Source organism: Nerophis ophidion, linkage group LG15 (genome assembly GCF_033978795.1).
Source record: "Nerophis ophidion isolate RoL-2023_Sa linkage group LG15, RoL_Noph_v1.0, whole genome shotgun sequence".
Lineage (NCBI taxonomy): Eukaryota > Metazoa > Chordata > Actinopteri > Syngnathiformes > Syngnathidae > Nerophis > Nerophis ophidion.
This window is the reverse complement of record NC_084625.1, coordinates 27132138-27157206: the sequence shown is the minus strand read 5'-3', so window position 1 is coordinate 27157206 and position 25069 is coordinate 27132138. Positions and strand designations below refer to the sequence as shown.

Below are 25069 nucleotides of genomic sequence, written 5' to 3'. Positions count from 1 at the left end.
TTGAGTTTCTTAATGAACTTTTTTTATCATCACATTCCTTTGGACTGTCTGTTGAGGGGAAGTTTTGTATTTTCTTAGATAAGATGAGCGCAACGGAGATAGCGAGTTATGTTTGCGACGGCAGCGAGATGTAACGGAGTAGCAGGGGTGTTACAGAAAGTAATAACCTGTGCAGAAGAAAAGCAAACATGGATTTAATCTTTGGTGCGAGGCAAGCTTGATCATTACGATGATGCCTCTGCGTGTATCATCTTGTTGACTGCACATTTTTCACACTAAAGGGAATAACGCAGTGAACCTGTGCAATCTCATACGAGCCTTTTAGCGTTCGCCCAGATCCATTTAAACCCGCCAAGGCGTTCGCCGACAACATCTCACGCGGTTAAAGTCCCCGAATCCGACAGGAAGTGTCCCGCTTGTGTCCAGGGGTGCAGAACATGACCAGACCACCTGGCCTGGCCCCCTCGCCGGTGTCGTAGTAATTATGTCGCCCTCATCAACAATCTGCCAGCACGCCTGCTAATGTATCGTTATCACGGAGCTGCCAGCATACAAACAAAGCATTATTTAATGACCCGTGACATCACATCTGTGTGTGTGTGTCTATTAAGAAAGATAAATTGCTCTTTCCTCTTTGTCTTTTTTCATTGTGAGCTAATTACCAAACTTTGATGACTTTCAGATACGGCCGCCATATTGCTGACCAGGAGATCGGAACATGTTTAAGGCCCATTAGGCATATATTAAAAATGCCACCCGAAAAGAGAGACCCTCGTGTATGATTGATGCCTTTCGTTCTGTTCGTGACGCACGTCTCACTAAGACCAATGACAATTGGCTGCGATATGATTGGGCTTTCAAAGGCGGTGAGTGATGTCTCGGGAAAAGTTTTTGGTGTGCCTTCAGGTCTGTAATGAATGCACAAGCAATCGAGCGTGCGTGCGCTGGCATTAATGGAGCCCATTGTGGTGGTTAGTTTAATATTAGGCCGTACATTCTAAGCCAGACACAGAGGAATTAGCTGCTTTTACTCGTGTTAAAATAGGTTGATCATGCAGATGGTTAGAGCACAACGTTGAGAGCTTCTTTTATTATGGTAATGTAATGCACATGCAGCATGTCACGCCTGGCTCATGACTCGCCATAAATGAGGCAGTGGCAATAATAATAGTAACAGAGTACCGGTATGTTCAATCCTAAAACAAACCATGTTTATTGAATAACAATCAAGGTGGCGCTGTCATGAGCCGTGGTCCGGATCATGTTTTGTTTAGTTGTGTTCTGTTAGTTTTGGACTCATTTAGGATAGGATAGGTCTTTATTGTCATTGCACAAGTACAACGAAACTTTGTTTTCAGCACAAACCTGTTCAAGATTAGACAAACAGTGTACAGGGTTACAGAACAAGAACACTGATGGGTCGCCACAAGGGGCCCCGTAAAAGATGGGAAAAAGGTAAAAGCTGGAGAAGGATGAGTAAAAAAATACAATCCAGACTGGGCTCCTAAAGGGGCCCAGTTCGGAGAGGTAAAAAACCTCCATAGCAAAGCACATATACATATTGCAACATACATCTCGAGATATCTAGCAACAGAAGGAAGGTAGTTCAGGGTCATGGTGGTAGGCCGCAGCTCTCAGGCGCTGACCATCCATTCATCACCCCTACGGGATTTGCGTCGAGGGCGTTGGGTTGGAGGGGGGAGGGGGGTGTATGTGTGGCGTATATTTTTTTTTTTTGTGGATGTGTGTGTGTATAAGCCGTAGTGTGTCTCTGTTCCGCGGCCTTGATGTATTGTTCCCGTCTCGTCCAAAGTCCACAACAACAGGTGTGTGTCCATGAGAGACAAGAAGGGAGTTTGTTGTGTCTTCGCTGCGCTGTTCTTCGGGAGAGCCTCGAAGCCAGGGAAACAATCTAAGTTAGAATGATTTTGTATGCGAGTAAAAAATACAATTTGCTTTTCACTCTAAATTGTCTATAACTTGTCCTCAAAACCTGCAGGGTAGACAGTCCGATGTAATCCACAGTCCTTCCCCTCATCCTCCAATCATTTGTGGCAGCTTTGGGGTACTTTGAAGACTGCCAGCAACTTCCAATTTGTCGACAAACCAGAGCAACACTTACTCCAATCAGCAGATGTCCTTTTGTCATAATAGGTGGATATCTTCATGTCGTCGACAGAAAAGGGTCGCCAGGCACGCGGCACTCCTTTTTCTCCCAAGAGTCCATCGTGTGTCCAGCAACAACCGCTTCGTCACGACAGCAGGTTCCCCCAAACCCAATATCTTGTCAATTTTGTTGAGCCCAGTTAAATAGTTCCAATGTTTGGATTTGGAGAGCAGTGCAGAAAGAGGCAACAAGAAAGTTAAGACAAGACAAAACAAAGAAGCAAGCAGGAGAGATAAGGGAGAGGAAAGGGGAGCGTCCACCCTCGTTGTGCACCTCCTGAGTTTAGTCCCCATGGATACTCTTGATTTTCACCTGCCTCTGTTGTTTGGGACACACCTGTTTGTAATCAAGAGACATTATTTAAGCCTACTTATGTTGTTCACTCATCCAGGTTTCTTTATTTGCTCCATGCAACTGTTACGTTTTGGTGTTCCTGGTTCTTGCTTCTGCGTTTTCTGTGGTAAGTTTGGCCTTAGCTTCCGCGTGTAATCGGCACACATCATTTTTGCTTGTTTTTGGTTTGATTATGATTTATGATAAATAAATCATCTCCTACCTCACACTGTCATCTGAAGCTGTCCGTTCCGCATCCCTGGGAGAACAATCCTCGCATAGAGATGCGACCCTCACGTGACAGGCGCCTGAAAATATATATTCTAGTTTTTGATGCAGGTTGGCTTCCAAGTTGTTCTAACTACAATTCCCCCTCACTTTTTTTTTCTGGATTTGAACATTAATGGCTTTTTTGTGATTGTTTTGGCCTAAAATGTTCAATTTTGCATTTTCAAAAAGTTGCAAGTTATTAAGTGATCATATTATATTTTTTTGTGTTGTTTTACATTTAAAACACTCCCTTAACAATAGGGGTGTAACGGTACGTGCATTTGCATTGAACCATTCCGGTTTGGTTCGGAGGTCTACCGGACAAGTACACCTGCTAGCAGCGACCGGGCTAGGACAACATGTAAAAGCCAGAGCAGGAAGCCCTCACCTGCCTTGTTAGGATCTCCCGTTTGGGAAAACTTTGGCTGCGCGATACAACAATGGAGGACGGAGGTTTGCCGAGATTGTTCAGCAGCTGCTTCTGACAACACGTCAAACATGTGTTGCACCTTTCCTGCTTCCGGCTCCCAGACCGTAGTCGAGCAGCGCAGGGGAGACACTCCTCCAGGTCTGATGTATTCTCGGGGGAAACCCCCTTCTCTCTACCCAGCAGTGAGTCTTCACAGCTCCGGACTCTAGGGTAAATGAAGGGTCCGGTGATTAGTTGCAAATCTTGGCTTTATTGAGGTCTTGCACACAGCCAATCCAACAAAACACCAGCCACTCCCGCACTTGCACTAAGCTCCCTCCCCTCGCTCGCCCACACACTCACTGACGTCACATGCTGTCACATATTAAAGGGCCACACACACACATACGTTACTCTCATAACAAATGCTAACCCATTTGAAGAGTCACCACCACAATCAAGCAGCCTCTCCCAGGCGAATCAGGCAGGGCTAAAGCAATAACAAATATTTTTATAGCAGCAGATTTAAGTCCATATTGCATTAAAAACTAGATTTTGACCCACTTATATGGTGAAAAAGCAATGAGCCCATATATCCTCTTACTGCCAAGTTAGCCAGGCTAATAAAAGTCTCAATCAATCAATCAAAAAAAGCACTTTATATGTAGAAAGGTTTTGCTAAGAAACCATTCTGAGCCTTATCTTATTTAGTTTTTATTTTATACATGATGACCACATTAACCCTGGCAATGGACCCTGTGTGTATATGTATGTTATGCAATTGTTTACAAATTTGGTAAATAAATAACCCAAAAAATTTATATTTTGTAGTTTTCTTACTGTGCCGAAAATGAACCGAACCGTGACCTCTAAACCGAAGTACGTACCGAAACAAAATGTTTGTGTACCGTTACACCCCTACGTAACATGTAATGGTGGTCCTTTGGGTTAAACATTTTTTTAAAAGCATCTTCAAACTGCCTTCTGACCGTTTCTTAAGGATGCATCGTTTTGTGGGCGGTTTTATTTACGTGCCTCCACTTAGACTGCATCTTCTTCACGCCCACATTGTTGTACTTTTCAACGCTTCCATAGCAAGGTTACGTTCGACAGGGGAAAGAGACGACACAACGACAGGATAAAGCTCAACAGGTTTATTTGAGCTTGATGGAAGTGTGTATGCTCCTGGAGGTGGGTGAAGCAGAACTATGTGATGAATTAACAATGTGAGTGTTACCAGATTTGCTGTAAGTGCGTGTTGGATGAATAGTCCAGAAGTCCAGTGGGGCAAGGCACAAAGGAAGTCCGTAATGTGCGAGAGGTCTGGGGCTAGAGAGAGGCGTCAAGGTCCATGTCTAGGATTGAGGGAGGTGTCCAATTCCAGAGGGGAGTCCAGGGAAGCAAGGCGCACAGCTCGATCCGAGGAAGCAGAAGGAATACTGAGGGAAAAAAGAGAGGCACATGAAATAAGGGCAGAGGGAAGCACAGAGAGCCGGGATAGAAGGAGGGAAGCCAGAGATGCAATGCTTACTGATAACAGTGAACTGCGTTCTACCACTGGATCTCAGGATGCGCTGGTCTTTATGCCGTCGATCCTCATCAGTACCAGGTGCGTTGATTTCTGATTGCCCGCTGGCGCACGGCCGCGACATGAAATGAACAAGCAGGGGCGTGTCCTGAGGTCGTCCTATCGGAGCCACCAGCGGCGCTTGCTGCGGAGAGTATGATGGTATGCGCATGCGCCGTGACAGTCAGTCTACTAACATGAGTTTGAACTATATGCGACTTCGTATTAGAAATGGTGACAGTGGAAGATGCATGTGCATGTGCGAGCCAGTTTGCCCCGCAACAAGAGAACAGAGAAAAATAAATAGCTTATTGACTACAATTGCACTTTGGCCACATATCTACCACATATGTAAAATCCGCTGACGTCCCATTCGGCAAAAATGTCACATTCATCTATCCAGTCTATCCATCCATCCATCCATGTTCTACTGCTTGTCCCTTTCTGAGTCGCGGGGGGAGCTGGAGCCTATCTCAGCTGCAAAAGGAAGTAGAAAGGAAGGCAAGGTTAAATAATACATACCCTGTATCTCCCCAAAGTCTCCAAAATGTTATTTCAAATTTGTGTAACTTATACAGGTCCCAAATGCACAAAATAGGTGAGTGGTGTTGTTCTTTGCATGATAGGGCCCCTTTAAGGCATATTTTTTAGCAATAATATTACAGGCACTCATGATTTTATGAGTGTGTAATTAGTAAATGGGTTATACTTGTATAGCGCTTTTCTACTTTCAAGGGACTCCAAGCGTTTTGTCACTATTTCCACATTCACCCATTCACACACACATTCACACACTGATGACGGGAGATGACGGAAGGCCCCAACCATGACCCATCTGAAGCAAGGGGGACGTGTCTGGCTCAAGGACACAACAGACATGACGAGGATGGTGGAAGCCGGAAAACGAACCCGGAACCCTCAGGTTGCTGGCACGGCCGCTCTACCAGCCTAACCTGACCCCGAAGACAACATGATTTCATGCTTTATTTTCATCTTAAACTAATTTGTGAGGCTTTTTTGAGATGACCAAATGGACAGAAGTTATTTCCAAAAATTTAAGTTGAAAACACAGGCTTTTTGCAATAAAGTCTTGTGGGAAAGTAAAAGTTGCCAAACATTTATACATTTTCTAGAAATTTGCTAAATAAAAAATAATTTAATAATTTTCTGTCTGTTGGACTTTGTTATTGCAATAATCTTTAACATGTAATGTAAGACTAAACAAAATCAAAAGAGCAGCTGGCATGCATTCCTGAAGTAGCAAGGCAAGGATAGAACACATGCCTAAGACATCAAAGTGATCTCTCTGAAATGAAAACAATGAGCTACATTGTGTACATTATTTCCTTTTAGTCCAAGAAATGTATGTCGTGAATTTAAGTGAAATAAAATGTGGAAGAATAGGGTATATATTCTAAAGCATTCTAACACCACCACGCTGTCGATTGAACCACAGTTCTGAGGCAGCACTTTTACATATTTTAAACGACATCAAGTGAAACCCAGATAATAACAGTCTTGGTTTTTCTGGATTTAAGTGCTGCTTTTGATACGGTAGACCTCACATTTTAATAAACAGACTTAGACATCCGGTTGGCCTCTCGGGTATTGTTTCGAACTGGTTAGACTCTTATCTCTCAGACAGTATTTAAGTATGGATGAATGTTAGGTAAGATGTGGAGTTCCTCAACGCTCAATTTGATGTCCCTTTCTCTGTATGTTGCCTCTTGGGGACGTCATTAGGAGACATGGCATCAATTTCTACAGTTACGGTGATGATGCACAGTTGTATATTTCCGTGTCTCCTGACGACACAGGATAAATAGATACCCTTTCTAAGTGCAATGTAGACTTCGAGTCATGGTTGGCAGTGAATTTCCCACAGCTCAACCAAGAAAAAACAGAGGTATTATTCAAAGATCCTGAATAATAGAATAGAATAGCATATAATATAATAGAATAGAATAGAATATACTTTATTGTCATTATATTTGCATATAACGAGATTAAGGATTCCAGTTTAAGGTGCATTAGTGGGAACAAATATGGGGTAAAAATTAATAACACAAGAGGTAATAAAGGAAAAACTAACAATTTAATCAACCAGACTACTATCCAATAAAAATAATAAGAAATCCTGTACAATATACAAAACACTATAGAATTACAAAATACTGTACAATATACAGAACAAGACAAGAGTACCGGAGTAATAGATAAAAATCAGAACAGAGAGAGAAACGTTTATACCAACACGGTCTATAAAAAATCCGGGCGAACTCATACCCCACATAATAAAAATATTACAAAAGTATTTTTTTTAGTATCTTAAGGACATAGCCAGAATCCGCCTGTTTCTTTCTCAGGCCAACACGGAGTTGCTAAATCATTTGTATTATTTCCTGCTGTTTAGACTATTGTAACGCCCTGCTACCTAGCCTTCCCAAAAAGACTATCAGAACTTTAAAATTATCACGAAACTCAGCTACATGCGTGCTGACGTGGACCAGAGGGAGGGGGCACATTACACCAGTTTTAAAGTCACTGCATTGGCTCCATGTCCGTATAAGCATCGATTTTAAAGTTCTATTATTAGTTTGCCTTGCGCCTTCTTGTCTATCTGACCTGGTTTTACCGTATCAACCTTTGCAGATCCTGTGATCCTCCGGCACTGGCCTTTAATATTTACCAAATACCAGAACAAAGAACCTTGGTGAAGCAACATTTAGTCACTATGGTCCTCACCTGTGAAACGGCCTGCTAGAGTGCCTCAGGACTGCAGAGACCGTTGAAATAAAAAAATAATAGCTTTTTAATAACTTTTTAAATTAGGGTTTTTTCGCTGATCATGTTAAAGTCTTATGTTTTTTTATTATTTATTGTGTTGTTTTCTATCTGATCAGTTATCAATAGTACTACAATTATTCTCAATGTTACGTTTTTATTAACTTATTATTGTATTATTTATATCATTTATATTTTAGTTTTACATATATTGTACCATATGTTCATACAATTCTTTAGATGGCGTTAATTTTAGCTATTCTACAGTGTGTACGCCTTTAAAATTCCTTTTTTTTTTCAAATCCTCAGTGCCATGCCATGTTTTGTTCTTGTTTCTGTTATGTTATTGTCAATAGTGTTTGTAATTGTGTGTGTCTGTGTGTGTGTGTGCCTTTCTATTCTTCATCCATCAATCCATTTTCTACCGCTTATTCCCTTTTGGGTAGCGGGGGGCGCTGGTGCTTATCTCAGCTACAATCGGGCGGAAGGCGGGGTACACCCTGGACAAGTCGCCACCTCATCGCAGGGCCAACATAGATAGACAAATAGATATTCACACTCACATTCACACACTAGGGCCAATTTTATTGTTGCCAATCAACCTATCCCCAGGTGCATGTCTTTGGAAGTGGGAGGAAGCCGGAGTACCCGGAGGGAACCCACGCATTCACGGAGAGGACATGATAACTCCATACAGAAAGATCCCGAGCCCGGGGTTGAACCCTGACTACTCAGGACCTTCGTATTGTGAGGCAGACGCACTAACCCCTCTTCCACCGTGAAGCCCGTTTCTATTCTCTTCTACTTTTTTTGTTCAGTACTTTGTGCTTTATACCTTCTTGTGTATGAAAACTGCTCTATAAATAGTTCGATTGATGATTGATTGATTACCTAATAGATTTTTTTTTGTTGTTTGAATTTTGAGGCATTTTCTAAAAAACTAAATAAAACAGAATCAAAATTCACTTACAATGGTTTATTACATTTTTAAAAATCCAATCGCTTTCAGCAAAAACGTGAAAAAAAAATCCAATTATAATTCATCGCAAAAGCAATTATGTTTTAATTGCATGCCTGAGCATTAAAATGGTTTCTGTGTGTGTAAAGATAAAAAGGGCACTTTCTTTCAATGCTGTCATGTTTAATATCATTTTCCATAATTAATTAATAACACGGTGGGCAAAAGTGTGTATCCCCAAGAAACAATCCGGTAATCATTTCTAATAATGTTTTCCATGTTGTAATTTAAACGTAATCAAGTGATGTGTTTATTGTGACACACATAACTATAGGAAACAAAGGCTGGGTGGGTGGGTAGGAAATTAAATAAACAAACAATGACATTCTAGCTAATTACAAAAAGAGATTGATGGAGACACAAACTAATTATAAGTCATGAATATAATTATACGATGTAATGTTATATTCATTGCATTTCACATAAAACGCACCATAAAATTGCCCATTTTAAACACAGGGTGAGACACAATTGACTATGATTACTTCCATTATTATTTTTCTAAAACATGGAAGTTATAGTACTTTGGTTAGCTGTCCGCTTTATGGAAGTGCTCCAAATAAAGGAGCACAAGAGCAACCACAAGAAGGAGCAACGGCAGAATGACAATTTCTGTATCAGCGGCACCTTGAGAGCCAATTAGACTGAGAAAATGGCTTGTCAAGGAAACCACTTATGACTCCATTTGAATATCCCTGAAAGGCACTCTGCTGCTGTCTTGTGTACTGAACTGCAGCATCGAAAATGTACACTCAATAGCACACGGGGGGTTTTAGGGTTGGCTTTCTAACACATTTTAGTTTGTGGGTTGAACGCGCCTCAAAGCGTCTGGCAGGCAGACATTTATGTGATCACCATATCGATGTGGAAATGTGATTAATATCAAATGTTTATAGTGTTTAAACCTACCATACCCTCATCGGGACACTTTTCCGTTGGTCGATTTTGTAACGTTTCATGATTCATCAGGTCTGTCACAAATTGATTTTTTTTAGATTGCTTCCTCTGCACTCTTCTGGTGCAGGAAGTGGGGGAAACCTACTCCTCCTTCATCGGGGGTCCCAGCAGCTAGGGATGAGTACGGAATTCTGTCGGTACCACCAAATTCCGATTCACGTAAAATCTAACAGTGCCATACTTGGATACCTACAGTATGTTGCTCAAGCACTCAGTGCCTACAAAGCTAGTATTCCTGATATAAAATGCCCTGATGTGAAGTAAGGCTCTATTTTTTTTGCAAAATGTGTCACCTTGTTGCTAATTTACATTGGTTTTAAAGGGGAACATTATCACCAGACCTATGTAAGCGTCAATATATACCTTGATGGTGCAGAAAAAAGACCATATATTTTTTTAACCAATTTCCGAACTCTAAATCGGTGAATTTTGGTGAATTAAACGCCTTTCTGTTTATCGCTCATGTGGTGATGACGTCAGAACATGACGTGTCCGAGGTAATACAGCCGCCATTTTCATTTTCAACACAGTGCAAACACCGTTTTTTCGACTATTTCTTGGAACCTTGGAGACATCATGCCTCGTCGGTGTGTTGTCGGAGGGTGTAACAACACTAACAGGGAGGGATTCAAGTTGCACCACTGGCCCGAAGATACGAAAGTTTCTGCCGCCAGACCCCCATTGAATGTACCAAAGTGTCTCCACATTTTACCGATGATGACAGACATGGCACAGAGATGTATGGATAACCTGCAGATGCATTTGCAACGATAAAGTCAACGAAATCACAAAGGTGAGTTTTGCTGATGTTGACTGCCAGCTAATCAATGCTAACATGCTACGCTAATCGATGCTAACATGCTATTTACCGGCGGTGCTAAAGCAGACATGGCACAGAGATGTATGGATAACCTGGAGATGCATTTGCAACTATATTACGTTTCCTTCCACCAACATTTAATGCGAAAAAAACTCTTACCAATCGACGGATCTAAGTTGCTCCAGTGTCACAAGATGCGAAAGTCCTGATTGTTTGGTCCGCACATTTTACCGGCGATGCTAACGCAGCTATTCGGCCATGCTATGGCTATAAATACCATCAATAGCTATTCGCTCAATAGCTGCAGTTTCTTCTTCAATACTTTCATACTCCAACCATCCGTTTCAATACATGCATAATCTGTTGAATCGCTTAAACCGCTGAAATCCGAGTCTGAATCCGAGCAAATTGTGAAGACTTTTCTTCGGCATGGTAATGCCGGTGTTGTTTTCCCGAGGATGCGTCGAAGCAGAACACAGCAAAGGTAAGATATAAAGGTATTTATTAAATAATAAAAGGCTAGGAATAAAAACACTGGTGTGAAGAGAAAAGGTAAACAAAAGACGCTAGCGTGAAAGCTAGGATAAACACAAGGAAAACTTGGTACGAGGACACAAAAGAGTAAACAAAAACATTCAGCATGAAAGCTGGAATATCAAGTGGCTTAGCGTAAGAGCTAGCGAGAAAATACATACGGGTACTAGACAGTCGTGAATGTTGCTCTAAGGCAAATTAGACTCCCAGAAAGAATAATGAAAACAACAGAGTGATATAACAACTGGAAGTATAAACCATAAGTGGTGATCCAAGTAGCGGATCGCAACACAAATGTCGCTATATCTTGCTGTGGTATCTGCCATTGTTTGTTTACATTGGCAGCACTGTATGACGTCACAGGGAAATGGATAGTCGCATCGCAAATAGCGAAAATCAAGCACTGTAAAGCTTTTTTTAGGGATATTCCGGGACCGGTAAAATTTTGAAAAAAACTTCTAAAAATACAACAAGCCACTGGGAACTGATTTTTATTGTTTTTAACCCTTTTGAAATTGTGATAATGTTCCCCTTTAACACATACATGCTAGGGATTAGCATAAACAATTTCACACAGCGATTTCAACACCTCCAAATTTAGCCATGGAAACTGCAACTCATATGCACATTCAAACAACTGGTGTGTAATATGTACAATACTTATATTTAGGAGTGTCACGCCTGTGGATAATGTTGTGTTTTTGTTATGTTTGGTCATGTTATGCTTTGCTTTTTTGGACATTCAGTTCTGTCTTTTCACTTCCTGGTTTGTTTTCGTCTCCATGCCAACCCATTAGTATCACCTGGTCTCCTAGTCACGTCCCTGTTCTCAGCCTCACACCTGTTTTTCACTAATGATCATAGCTGCTATTTAAGTCATTCTTTTTCTTGTCTTCGTCCTGGCATCTTTGCTCTACCCATGCTGTTTCTACCTAATGCCCTCGTTCACAGTTCCATGTCATGTAAGTTTTTGTTTATAGTTCATAGTTAATTGCCTTTGTGCTAAGTCTTTTGTTCATGTCCATAGTTTATGCCATAGTGCAAGTGTTTGATTCCATAGCAAAGTTTTGTACCTCCACTATGAGCCCTTTTTGTTTGTCTTTTGTTAGTTATAGTGTTAAAATAAAAGATTCACATTCACGTCTCGCTCGTGCTAACTTCCCTCTGCGTCGGAGAAACAACCTCAATCCAAGTCACAGTTTGACAGAAGATGCCAGGACGAAGACAAGAAAAAAAATGACTTAAATAGCAGCTATGATCATTAGTGAAAAACAGGTGTGAGGCTGAGAACAGGGACGTGACTAGGAGACCAGGTGATACTAATGGGTTGGCATGGAGACGAAAACAAACAAGGAAGGGAAAAGACAGAACTGAATGTCCAAAAAAGCAAAACATAACATGACCAAACATAACAAAAACACAACATAATCCACAGGCGTGGCAAGGAGTGTACCTATATAACTTTTCCACTTCTGATACGAATATTGCAGCGTTTGATGCTGATACCGATATCAATCCGATGTAATAGCAGTATAAATTATACATACTTGACTAGTTTATTTGGTAGTCAGGGTTTCTGCACGGGGGCAGCACGGTGATAGAGGAGTTAGTGCATCTGCCTCACAATACGAAGTCTTGGGTTCAATCCCTCGCTCGGGATCTTTCTGTGTGGAGTTTGCATGTTCTCCCTGCGACTGCGTGAGTTCCCTCCAGGGTACTCCGGCTTCCTTCAAAGACATGCACCTGGGGATAGGTTCATTGGCAACACTTAATGGTCCCTAGTGTGTGAATGTGAGTGTGAATGTTGTCTGTCTATCTGTGTTGGCCCTGTGATGAGGTGACGACTTGTCCAGTGTGTACCCCGCCTGCTGCCCCGATGCACCTGAGATAGGCTCCAGCGACCCCCCGCCACCCCAAAAGGGACAAGCGGTAGGAAATCGATGGATGAATGGGTTTCTGCAGGTTTCAGATTTAATTCAACTGTAAGACTGTTTAATGACTCATGTTTTTGTCCACATTTAAGCAGACTATTTCCTGTCCCTCATTTGAAAGTGTTGTGTGGAATTGACCATAAACGAAATTCCAACACAAATGCATGCACTGCATTGGTAAGAGCTTCCCAAAACATTTTGCTTTCAACTGCAATGTATTTTACGGACTTAAATGAAAGCCACGCGGCCAACATCACTCCTGTCATGCTGCGAGCACACGGCTGCTGTTGGTATCACGTGGGCTTTGCACGGTGGATCCGGCTGCTGCTGATAACATTTCTGGAGCAGAGCCGGAAATGTACTGCTTATATCAGATACTAGTATCAGACACTTTTGATCTATAGCTGATAAATTCCAAGTTTTTGGTCAATGTCGCAGCAGCACGGAGGCACAGGGCTTAGTCCATGTGACTCAAAATACGAAGGTCCTGAGTAGTCCTGGGTTCAATCTCAGGCTCGGGATCTTTCTGTGTGGAGTTTGCATGTTCTCCCCGTGACTGCGTGGGTTCCCTCCGGGTACTCCGGCTTCCTCCCACCTCCAAATTACCCTCATTGTGCGAAAATCTTCATTAGCTTTGTAATAATTGTGGAGAAATTGGAGACGTGTGTGAAGTATGTCAACTGGGGTGGCTGCCATGCAGTGTATTTGTAATTACTGAATGTGTCACTCATTATGTATTACTGATCATTCTTTTTTTTAACATGCTGAGTAAATTAGTGTACCTTTGTGCTAATTCCCCACTTTTCTGCACAAGCTCTCAAGATATGGTATCGCTGGCGAATAGTAGAGAACATGGAGTGATTTTTGGACCAGAACATCCATCCATCTATTCTTTTTCTACTGGAGCCTATCTCAGCTGCATTCAGGCGGTAGGTGGGGTACACCCTGGACAAGCTGCCACCTCATCGCAGGGCCAACACAGATAGACGGACAACATTCACACTCACATTCACACACTAGTGCCAATTTAGTGTTCCCAATCAACCTATCCCCAGGTGCATGTCTTTGGAGGTGGGAGGAAGCCGGAGTACCCGGAGGGAACCCACGCATTCACGGGGAGGACATGCAAACTCGACACAGAAAGATCCCAAGCCTGGGTTTGAACTCATGACTACTCTGGACCTTCGTATTGTTAGGCAGATGCAGTAACCCCTGTTTCACCGTGCTGCCCTGGTCCAGAACATATTTATCTTTATTCAATATTGACATATTTCTTGCCACTGTGTAGTATATTTTTCACAAGATTTCCAGTATAGTTTATCATCTATTATTACACACAAAATACTATTTGTATTTGTATTAGACTTTCTCTTCTGCTGTTACCGAATTGCTGGATTTTAGTTTTACTGTAGGGTTTGACGGTATACCGGTATTGGTAGTACCGTGATACTAATGAATCATATTCGGTACTATACCGCCTCTGAAAAGTACTGACTCTGCCACCCTCCCCACGCCCCCGTCGTCGTCACGTCGTGTCATTGCGGGTTTACGAGCAAAGGAGCATGTTCGGTAGCACACACATGGACTACTTACAAGCAGACACAGTGTGTGGACCTGAAAAGGGAGAATGGACACATTTTGGTTTAAAAACTAATGATAAAGGTGAAGTAATAATGCTGAAGCGCCCACCGTAAGTGGCGCTTTAAGACATGGCTAACTAATTAACGGGTAAAGTCCAGCTTCAGTCCGCAGTGTTTTAGCTACTTCTAAATCAATAATCCTCGCCTCCATGGCGACAAATAAAGTAAGTTTCTTACAAGTATCATCCCTGCAGGATGAGGAATAGCTTAACATGCTTCACTACACACCGTAGCTCACTGGTGTCACAATGTAAACAAACACCGTTGGTGGTCCTGACATCCACCTTAATGATACCAAGTACACAGTGACGTGCGATGAGGTTAATGGCTGGTGAGGCACTGACGTGCACTGTCAGATTTGTAATCATAAGAACCCTAAAAAGTATCTTACTCACCATTTGATTGGCAGCAGTTAACGGTTTATGTTTAAAGGCCAACTGAAATGAGATTTTCTTATTTAAACGGAAATAGCGGGTCCATTCTATGTGTCATACTTGATCATTTCGAGATATTTCCATATTTTTGCTGAAAGGATTTAGTAGAGAAAATTGACGATAAAGTTTTCCACTTTTGGTACTTCCTGAAAAAGCCTCGGCTTTACCGGAAGTAGCGGACGATGACGTCGCAAGTGTGAGGGCGCCTCACATATTCACATTGATTTTAATGGGAGCCTCCAACAAAAACAGTTATTCGGACCGAGAAAACAACAATTTCCCCATTAATTTGAGCGAAGATGAAAGATTTGTGTTTGAGGATATTGATAGCGACGGACTAGAAAAAAAGAAAAAAAAATGCGATAGCATTGGGACGTATTCCGATGTTTTTAGACACATTTACTAGGATAATTCTGGGAAATCCCTTATATTTCTATTGTGTTGCTAGTGTTTTAGTGAGTTTAATATTACCTGATAGTCGGAGGGGTTTGTCCACGGGTGTCTTGACGCCATGTCTCAGGGGAGTCGACGGCAGCTGTACAGACGACACAAGCTCAGCTGATATCCGGTAAGTGGCGACTTTTTAACCACAATTTTCTCACCGAAACCTGCTGGTTGACATTCGGTTGGGATCCATGTCTGTTTGACCGCACTCTGATCCATAGTAAAGTTTCAGCTCCGGGAATTTTAAACAAGGAATCACCGTGTGTTTGTGTGGCTAAAGGCTAAAGCTTCCCAACGCCATCTTTCTACTTTGACTTTTCCAATATTAATTGAACAAATTGCAAAAGATTCAGCAACACAGATGTCCAAAATACTGTGTAATTATGCCGTTAAAGCAGACGTCTTTTACCTGTGTGTGTGCGTAGCGCTCATACTTCCTAAAAACGCGTGACGTCCTGCGTACACGTCATCATTACACGACGTTTCCAAGACGAAACTCCCGGGAAATTTAAAATTGTAATTTAGTAAACTAAAAAAGCCGTATTGACATGTGTTGCAATGTTAATATTTCATCATTGATATATAAACTATCAGACTGCGTGGTGGGTAGTAGTGGGTTTCAGTAAGCCTTTAAAAGCTCATACCAGCATTCTTTACACATACAAACTGTAGCACACAAAAAAGTACATTTAATAAAAAAAACGTTATTATGGTCTTACCTTTACTTATAAATGAAGTCCATGTTCCTCTCCTTCTGAACAAAAGCATCGATAACTTGTTTATGGAAGTCTTCCTTATCTTTCTTCAGTTTTAAAAGTCTCTCTGTCTTGATGGAGATCACTGTCTAAAGCAAACCTTTTAGCTCCGGCGTTGGTCTTCTTTTAATTATTACCTCCCGCTTTAATTGAAAGCCCAGTTTAGAAAACTGTTTTATTTTAGATATGTAATCATCCATGTTAAAAGAGGAAAAAATAAACGATCGCTGCTACTTTATTTGACTTGCTAACTGTAGCTTGTTGTCACTTCTTCTGCAGCCTAGTATTGGCGAGAATGATCCCTGGGATCACTAGCGCCCTCTACCACCAGGAGGCGGGAGAACAGGTGCCTTACACAGTGCGTCTTCGCAGCCGTTTTATGATTGCCCAGGACAAGAAATACATTACACACATACAGTTGTTGACAAAACACACTGTACATTATATACCTCAGCTAATTAAATTATGGAAATGAATAATATAATTCATATAGCAATACGGTCTCACTGCACAGCAGCCAGCAGTTAGCCGAGTCATTGCGCAATCTATGGTGAGGCTCAACTAGCTGCTGACTCACCGCAAGTCTCTTCTCAGTATTTGAACAGCAAATGTGAAAATTCAGCGATTTTGAATAAAAATAATCTAAAACTGGTGGAGTTAAATGGAAAATAACTTTATAAAGTATAACCACTGGATACATATAACAATTTAATTTTTTTTTTTCTTTTTACATTTTTTTTCTTTTCCATGATGGCACCTGAGGCCCCGCCTAACCTGCCTCCCCTGACTGCACGTCACTGCAAGTACAGGACCGTATCTAGTCGATACTACTCTGATTAAGTTGATATTTTTTGGGATCACAACATATTCTTTCGTTTTTTTATATATATATTATGTCTATAAACTCAGGAAATATGTCCCTGGACACATGAGGACTTTGAATATGACCAATGTATAATCCTGTAACTACTTGGTATTGGATTGATGCCCAAATTTGTGGTATCATGTACCAATGTAAAGTATCAAACAACAGAAGAATGAGGGATTATTACATTTTAACAGAACAGTAGGTAGAACATGTTAAACGAGAAAGTACACAGATATTAAAAGTAAATGAACAACTAGATTCATAATTAATTTACTATCACTTGTTCTTAATAATTTTTGCCAAAAATAATAGCATGATAAATGACACAATATGTTACTGCATATGTCAGCAGACTAACCTAGGAGCCTTTAATTGTTTACTTACTAATAAAGGAAAAGTTGTTCAGTATGTTCACAACTTTTTTAAAGGTCTACTGAAATGAGATTTTCTTATTTAAACGGGGTTAGCAGGTCCATTCTATGTGTCATACTTGATCATTTCGCGATATTGCCATATTTTTGCTGAAAGGATTTAGTAGAGAACATCCACGATAAAGTTCGCAACTTTCGGTGCTAAGAGAAAAGCCCTGCCTCTACCGGAAGTCGCAGAGGATGACGTCACATGTTTGATGGCTCCTCACATATTCACATTGTTTTTAATGGGAGCCTCCAACAAAAAATGCTATTCGGACAGAGAAAACGACAATTTCCCCATTAATTTGAGCGAGGATGAAAGATTCGTGTTTGAGGATATTGATATCGATGGACTAGAAAAAAAATAAAAATAAAAAAAAAACAAGTAAAAAAAAAAAAAAACGCGATTGCATTGGGACGGATTCCGATGTTTTTAGACACATTTACCAGGATAATTATGGGAAATCCCTTATCTTTCTATTGTGTTGCTAGTGTTTTGGTGACTCTATACACTACTGCCATCTAATGTCTTAGAATTGCAACTGCATGCCAAGTCTAATATATAATACTTGCAAATGAGGCTCAGAAATGTAATAAGAAAACGAAACATAAAAACTGGACAGCACAGATATCATAATGAGCTCAGAAAAAATGAAGTTGTATTATCAGTATCGGTATGGAGTTCCACATTTTGGGAATCGGTACTTTATCGGTTCAAATGTGAGGGGCACCAACCCCTATAACAGCACAACAAAATGGTTAAAAGGGGTTGATTTTTGGACAACTTTTCATTTAATTCAGGGCACTTGCACTGTAACTTTTTTACTCATCGGGGTCCCAGTAGGAAAGGTCATTTTTCCAAAGGGTCAGAGAGTGTAGGGGGAAAAAATATATATTTTCAACAGGTCCAGTTCTGACCCATCAGAAAAGTGGCCTCATCTGCAATTCTGGGGTCCTGTCGGGAGTTCAGAGCAGAGCCAACCTATCCGGATGCATCAGTGTGTTGGGCAAACAAAGAGGATTTCACTTGGCTTCGCCACTGATTCCTCCTCCTCTCGTTTCCTTCCAACATGCACTTTCTGTCAAAATTCCTGTACCCTATACCGTAAATCCCCTTTGAGCTCTTTTTCTATAACCTCCCACCTTTTTTCCCTGTCTTGTTGTCTCTCTGACTCTTTCTGAAGCGTGACTCGCTCACCCCCCCAACCCCCCAAACCCCTCCAGCCTCCCCTGGCTGCATTTCTTTATCCTTGTCCTTCTTACTTCCATGTGTCGTCGTCAGCCTTCGCCTCCCCTTCCCTGCAAGCGACTTTTGACGTTTCAGGCAGTGCATACAAATCTGTATCACACGATACTTGACATGTTCACCTTGCTCAGCCTGATACTGTCAATGCGGGGTACAGACGATACTCACTTACTTACTATTTCAAAGAACACGTGTATGTCTTATTTATTTTTTTACCATTAGCTCAAATTCAGACTATTATAACTTTCACTCATGCAGATAACCGGTCCATGAGTTGAATTACCATTTTCTGCAATAATCGGCACCCTTTGGGCACTATTTGAAAATGTTAAACTGTGCCTCCGCCTACGTGTGCGTGTGTGTGTGTGTGTGTGTGTGTGTGTGTGTGTGTGTGTGTGTGTGTGTGTGTGTGTGTGTGTGTGTGTGTGTGTGTGTGTGTGTGTGTGTGTGTGTGTGTGGTTGCTATCTGCCCTTGCCCTTAGCGGCAGCATCGAAGGCACTGAGAAGATGGGAGGAGCTAAACTCTGTCATGCGGGAACACTTATCACAAACACACAGATGTGCCGAGATGCCACTTACAGGCATAGACCCACTAATAATAATAATGATATTACATGCACGTGATATTGCTAAACTTTTTTTAAATTTTCCGTTGGCCATGTTTGTAATTACAGTTGATTACAAATGTTTTGGAAGACGTGTGTAATGCGTTCATCCTACAAATGCAATAATCTTTAGAAAGATAGTCATTCGTACAACGTTTTGCTTGATGGCAGCCAAGCTTTTCTGTGCATTCTAAATAGTGAAAAACTGCCAGCAAAAGGCGGTTCATAATGCAGGTATATGGGCTTAATCTGTTCCGCCTTTAGAGTGCACTTGAAACAAAACGCCATCAATACTCCATTTTCATGCCGTGACCTGCCTATTAACCAAGCTATGGCAACATTTAGGGTTGTTAACGATAAACCGATGCGACTGGGTACCCGGCTCAAGAAGTGGCTGATTCTGCTACTTTAAATCAATCAATCAATCAATGTTTATATATATATAGCCCTAAATGACAAGTGTCTCAAAGGGCTGCACAAGCCACAATGACATCCGCGGTTCAGCGCCCACATAAGGGCAAGGAAAAACTCACAACCCAGTCGATGAGAATGCCTATGAGAAACCTTGGAGAGGAGCGCAAATGTGGTTCCACTCCCCTCTAGGGGAGACCGGAAGCAATGGACATCGAGTGGGTCTGACATAATATTGTGAAAGTCCAGTCCATAGAACCTCCAACATAATAGTGAGAGTCCACTCCATGGTGGATCTACAGGATCCACAGGCGAGTGGTCCACCCTGGGTCCCGATTCTTGACAGTCAGCACTTTATCCATGGGCCCCCCCTCCACGAGGGAGAGGCGGGCAGAGGAGAAAAGAAAAGAAACGGCAGATCAACTGGTCTAAAAAGGGGGTCACTTTAAAGGCTGGAGTATACAAATGAGTTTTAAGATGAGACTTAAATTCAGCTATGAATCTTTAGATTAATCGGATATAGACACTTGGGTTGTACGGTATACTGGTATTAGTATAGTACCGCCGATACTATTTAATCATTTTCAGTACTATACCGCCTCTGAAACGTACCAGTCCTGCACCCAACCCCCACCCCCGTCTTGCGCGCACGTCATGGTCACGTCGAATCATTACTAGTTTTCAGTGGCCTAGTGGTTAGAGTGTCCGCCCTGAGATCGGTAGGTTGTGAGTTCAAACCCCGGCCGAGTCATACCAAAGACTATAAAAATGGGACCCATTCCCTCCCCACTTGGCACTCAGCATCAAGGGATGGAATTGGGTGTTAAATCACCAAAAATGATTCCCGGGCGCGGCCACCGCTGCTGCTCACTGCTCCCCTCACCTCCCAGGGGGTGATCAAGGGTGATGGGTCAAATGCGGAGAATAATTTCGCCACACTTAGTGTGTGTGTGTGACAATCATTTGTACTTTAACATTAACTTCAACTTTACGTGCAGAGGAGCATGTTCGGTAGCACACACATGGAGTACTTACAAGCAGACACAGTGTGTAGACAGAAAGGGGAGAACAGACGCATTTTGGCTTAAAAACTAATGATAAAGGTGAAGTTACAACACTGAAGTGCCATCCGGAAGAGGTCCTTTAAGACATGGCTAGCCAGCTAGCGGCTAACGTCCATTCGCTGTCGGCAGTGTTTTAGCTTCTTCTAAATCACTAATTCTGGTCTCCATGGTGACAAATAAAGTAAGTTTCTTACAAGTATCATCCCTGCAGGACGAGGAATAGCTAAACATGCTTCATTACACACCGTAGCTCACCGGCATCAAAATGTAAACAAACAACTTTGGTGGATCTACACTTGACATCCACTGTAATGATATCAACTACAGGCACATATCTAGTCGATACTACTATGATTACATCAATATTTTTTGGCATCACCACATCTGCTTTCGTTTTTTTTTTAAATTTATATTATGTTTATAAACTCAGGAAATATGTCCCTGGACACATGAGGACTTTGAATATGACCAATGTATGATCCTGTAACTACTTGGTATCGGACTGATACCCAAATTTGTGGTATCATTCAAAACTAAGGTAAAGTATCAAACAACAGACGAATAATTGATTATTACAATTTAACAAAGTGTAGATAGAACATGTTAAAAAAAGAAAGTAAGCAGATAATAACAGTAAATGAACAAGTAGATTAATAATCAATTTTAAAGCTTGTTGACAAAATAAAAGAATGATAAATTATACAATATGTTACTGCATATGTCAGCAGAATATTTTGGAGCCTTCATTAGTTTTCTTACTAATTAAAGACAAGTTGTCTAGTATGTTCACTATTTTATTTAAGGCCTAAATTGCAATAAGAAACATATGTTTAATGTACCCTAAGATTTTTTTATTAAAATAAAGCCAGTAATGCCATTTTTTTCGGTCCCCTTTATGTAGAAAAGTAACAAAAAGTACCACAATTATTTTGGCACCGGTACCAAAATATTAACAAATATTAATAAACCGGTTATCGTGAGATCGACAGGCGGATCGGTGCGGCGACTTCAGTAATGCGGACGTTGTACCAATTCGTTGTGGTGAAGAAGTAGCTGAGCCGGAAGGCAAAGCTCTCAATTTACTGGTCGATCTACGTTCCCATCCTCACCTATGGTCATGAGCTTTGGGTCATGACCGAAAGGACCAGATCACGGGTACAAGCGGCCGAAATGAGTTTCCTCTGCTGTGTGGCGAGGCTCTACCTTAGAGATAGGGTGAGAAGCTCTGTCATCCGGGAGGAACTCAAAGTAAAGCCGCTGCTCCTTCACATCGAGAGGAGCCAGATGAGGTGGTTCGGGCATCTGGTCAGGATGCCACCCGAACGCCTCCCTAGGGAGGGGTTTAGGGCACGTCCAACCGGTAGGAGGCCACGGGGAAGACCCAGGACACGTTGGGAAGACTATGTCTCCCGGCTGGCCTGGGAACGCCTCGGGATCCCCCGGGAAGAGCTATACGAAGTGGCTGGGGAGAGGGAAGTCTGGGTTTCCCTGCTTAGGCTGTTGCCCCCGCGACCCGACCTCGGATAAGCGGAAGATGATGGATGGAGTTTCTTTCATTCAAAAATTTCGGCTCATTTTTATGCTCAGCAAACTCATCCCGCGGGCCGGATAAAACCTGTTCGTGAGCGTGATCCAACCCGCGGGCCGTACGTTTGACACCCCTGCTCTCACATGAGGAGCAGAATGTGCATAGAAAAGAATGTTTTTGTCATTTTGTAGAGTAAAAAAAGAATGTGTCCATCAACAAATGTTAACAATAGAATTACATATTTTATACACTGTATCAAGTCTCAATAAATCGTTGATACACTAAAACGAATTGAATCGTTCTGTTTTATAAATGAATGGTTTATAAATCACATTGTAGCCCATGTATCGTGTTGCGAATCGAATCGCCCATCACAAAGAGATTTACATCCCTCTTAACATTTATATTGCAAGAGCTAACACTGAAGAACTACTTTTCCGACCAATGGCGAGTTGTCAACTACTAGCTAGCTTGTGATGCTAATAATGTTGGTTGTTGTGACCTGCCATAAAATAAAAAAGTAACTTGAGCTACTTCTGCAGCTGCTGTATTGCATTTGACATTAGAAAATGCAATAATCCATTTTATATTATGCACTCCACTTTTATAGTAGAAGGTTGTGGCATCAAGCCTGAAAAGTTAATCATCTTTGAATATCGACACGGTGTCAACTTGATACTATACGCCTCTCAACAAATGGAACAGCATAAAACCATCGCTACATTGCTGGAGGCGTTGTTTTTGTTTGTTTTTAATCTAAAAAATGAAAATTATTCTGGATTTCTCAGCTGAGGGAGAAAATATGTGCTGAAAAATACAACCATCCCAGTAAGATTGGACAATGTATGTCACTGTTTTATGTTCTTATTTGAAACATTTAGCAACAGTGCTCAATTGTAACGCTCCAAGGCTCTCACAAAGTCTGACATGACTAGTGGTAACAAACACAAAACATGTTTTCAATGTTGTTATGAACTGATTTGGCGATCATTGCCATGTGCTGTGTGAAATCAATGCACCCAGGAAAGAAGTTCTGGTAATCCTTAAAATGACCAAAACACTGTAAATATTACATGTTATCATGAGTGTGCCTGTTACAACATTACAAACAGACTTACAGCATGCACTGTATTTAAAACAGTGTTGGAGGTTTTTTAAGAGGGTTTTCTGGATTAAATACAGGTAGGTTAGTCCTTATTACCTGGATTGTTAGCTGGCTCTTCTTGCTGTTTTTCTCTATTTAGAATACACAGAAAAAAGAGACAGGTTTTAGGCAAAATTAATGTTGCGTGCCAAATTTCACCGTGATTGAGCCGAACACGCTAAACTTACAGTGAATGTCTTGGTGAGTACGTCAAGCTATGTGATATTTCAAGTCCATTCAATTCATTGGATCGGAATTTAGGTTGTAACTACAGAGTTCACCCTGAGGTGTATTTGTCGGAATAATAATAAAACAGGCAAAATAGTTGGGGTGCATGTTTTGACAAGTGCTCAGCAGGTTAGGAGAAGAAGAATGAGGTGCGCCAGGTGACCTAATTTTACAATTCTGTAATAAATACAATTCTGAAAAAAGTAGTAACAATCAGTGTTTTGGAAAAAAATATCAACATTAATTGGGATTTTTTTCATCGCCTGTTAAGATATAGCTTCTCTCAAAATGCTTGATTTTTTTTCAAAATGTATTTTTCTTTCCGGTTCCTGAACAGGAGTAGCTCATTGCTGCCTCATGAGGAGCGAAGTGGTAATACAGCAGCTCTAATAGGCCTGACGGTTACACGAGACCCCTTTACCAAAAATGTATGCTTTTTAAATGTATTTGGCTAATTGATTTCAAAGTCTATTGAAATGGAAGTATTTTTTGTCATTGTATGCAACCAAACAGAAAAACATTTCCTCCAAAAACAAATGTTTGCAAACAAAAATAATGGATTGGCAACCAAAATAATAATTTGCGAACAAGATGGATTTGAAAAAAAGATGTGGTTCATTGGTTAAAAATCATCTTTTTTTTTTACAGTTATATATTGTTGTGTTTTTGGGTTTGCAAATCTTATTTTTTTGTTAGGGTTAAAAATGCAAGTCTTTTGGTTGTAAACCAAGTTTTTTGCTGGCGTCACAACTTCAATCTCGCGGGCAGGGCCTCTTCTGAACAATATGTTACAAACCTTGTTATTGGTTGATATCACTCAACCCTGGGATTTGGTATTTTCCCTCCAAATGTGCCGAGCGCGGAAGTAGTTAGCAATGTACACTATATTGCCAAAAGTATTTCGCCACCCGTCCAAATGAAGAGAATCAGGTGTCTTAATCACTTGGCCCAGCCACAGGTGTATAGAATCAAGCACTTAGGCATGGAGACTGTTTGTACAAATATTTGTGAAGGAATGGGCTAGGATACCTAAACATTTTAGACGATTCCATGCTCCCAACCTTGTGGGAACAGCTTGGAGTGGGCCCCTTCCTCTTTCAACATGACTGTGCACCAGACATGGATGACAGAGTCTGCTGTGGATGAACTTGACTGGCCTGCACAGAGTCCTGACCTGAACCCAATAGAACACCTTTGGGATGAATTAGAATGGAGACTGAGAGCCAGGCCTTCTCGACCAACATGTGCTTTTGGAAGAATGGTCAAAAATTCCCATAAACACACTCTGCAACCTTGTGGACAGCCTTCCCAGAAGAGTTGAAGCTGTAATAGCCGTAAAAGGTGGACCGACATCAGATTGAACCCTATGGGTTAGGAATGGGATGGCACTTCAAGTTCATATGTGAGTCAAGGCAGGTGGCCAAATACTTTTGACAATATAGTTTATGTCCCTATGTTCACACTATCGCCAATGAAAAGGCTTCTTGTTGCGTTTGGGA

The 25069-nt window shown here is 41.3% G+C and overlaps 1 protein-coding gene across 3 annotated transcripts in view; it reads left to right on the top strand.

Annotated features, from left to right (window-relative positions):
* cntnap2a (contactin associated protein 2a) overlaps positions 1 to 25069 on the top strand; it is an 843773-nt gene that overhangs the window by 699912 nt on the left and 118792 nt on the right. The gene's annotated exons all lie outside the window — the stretch shown is intronic.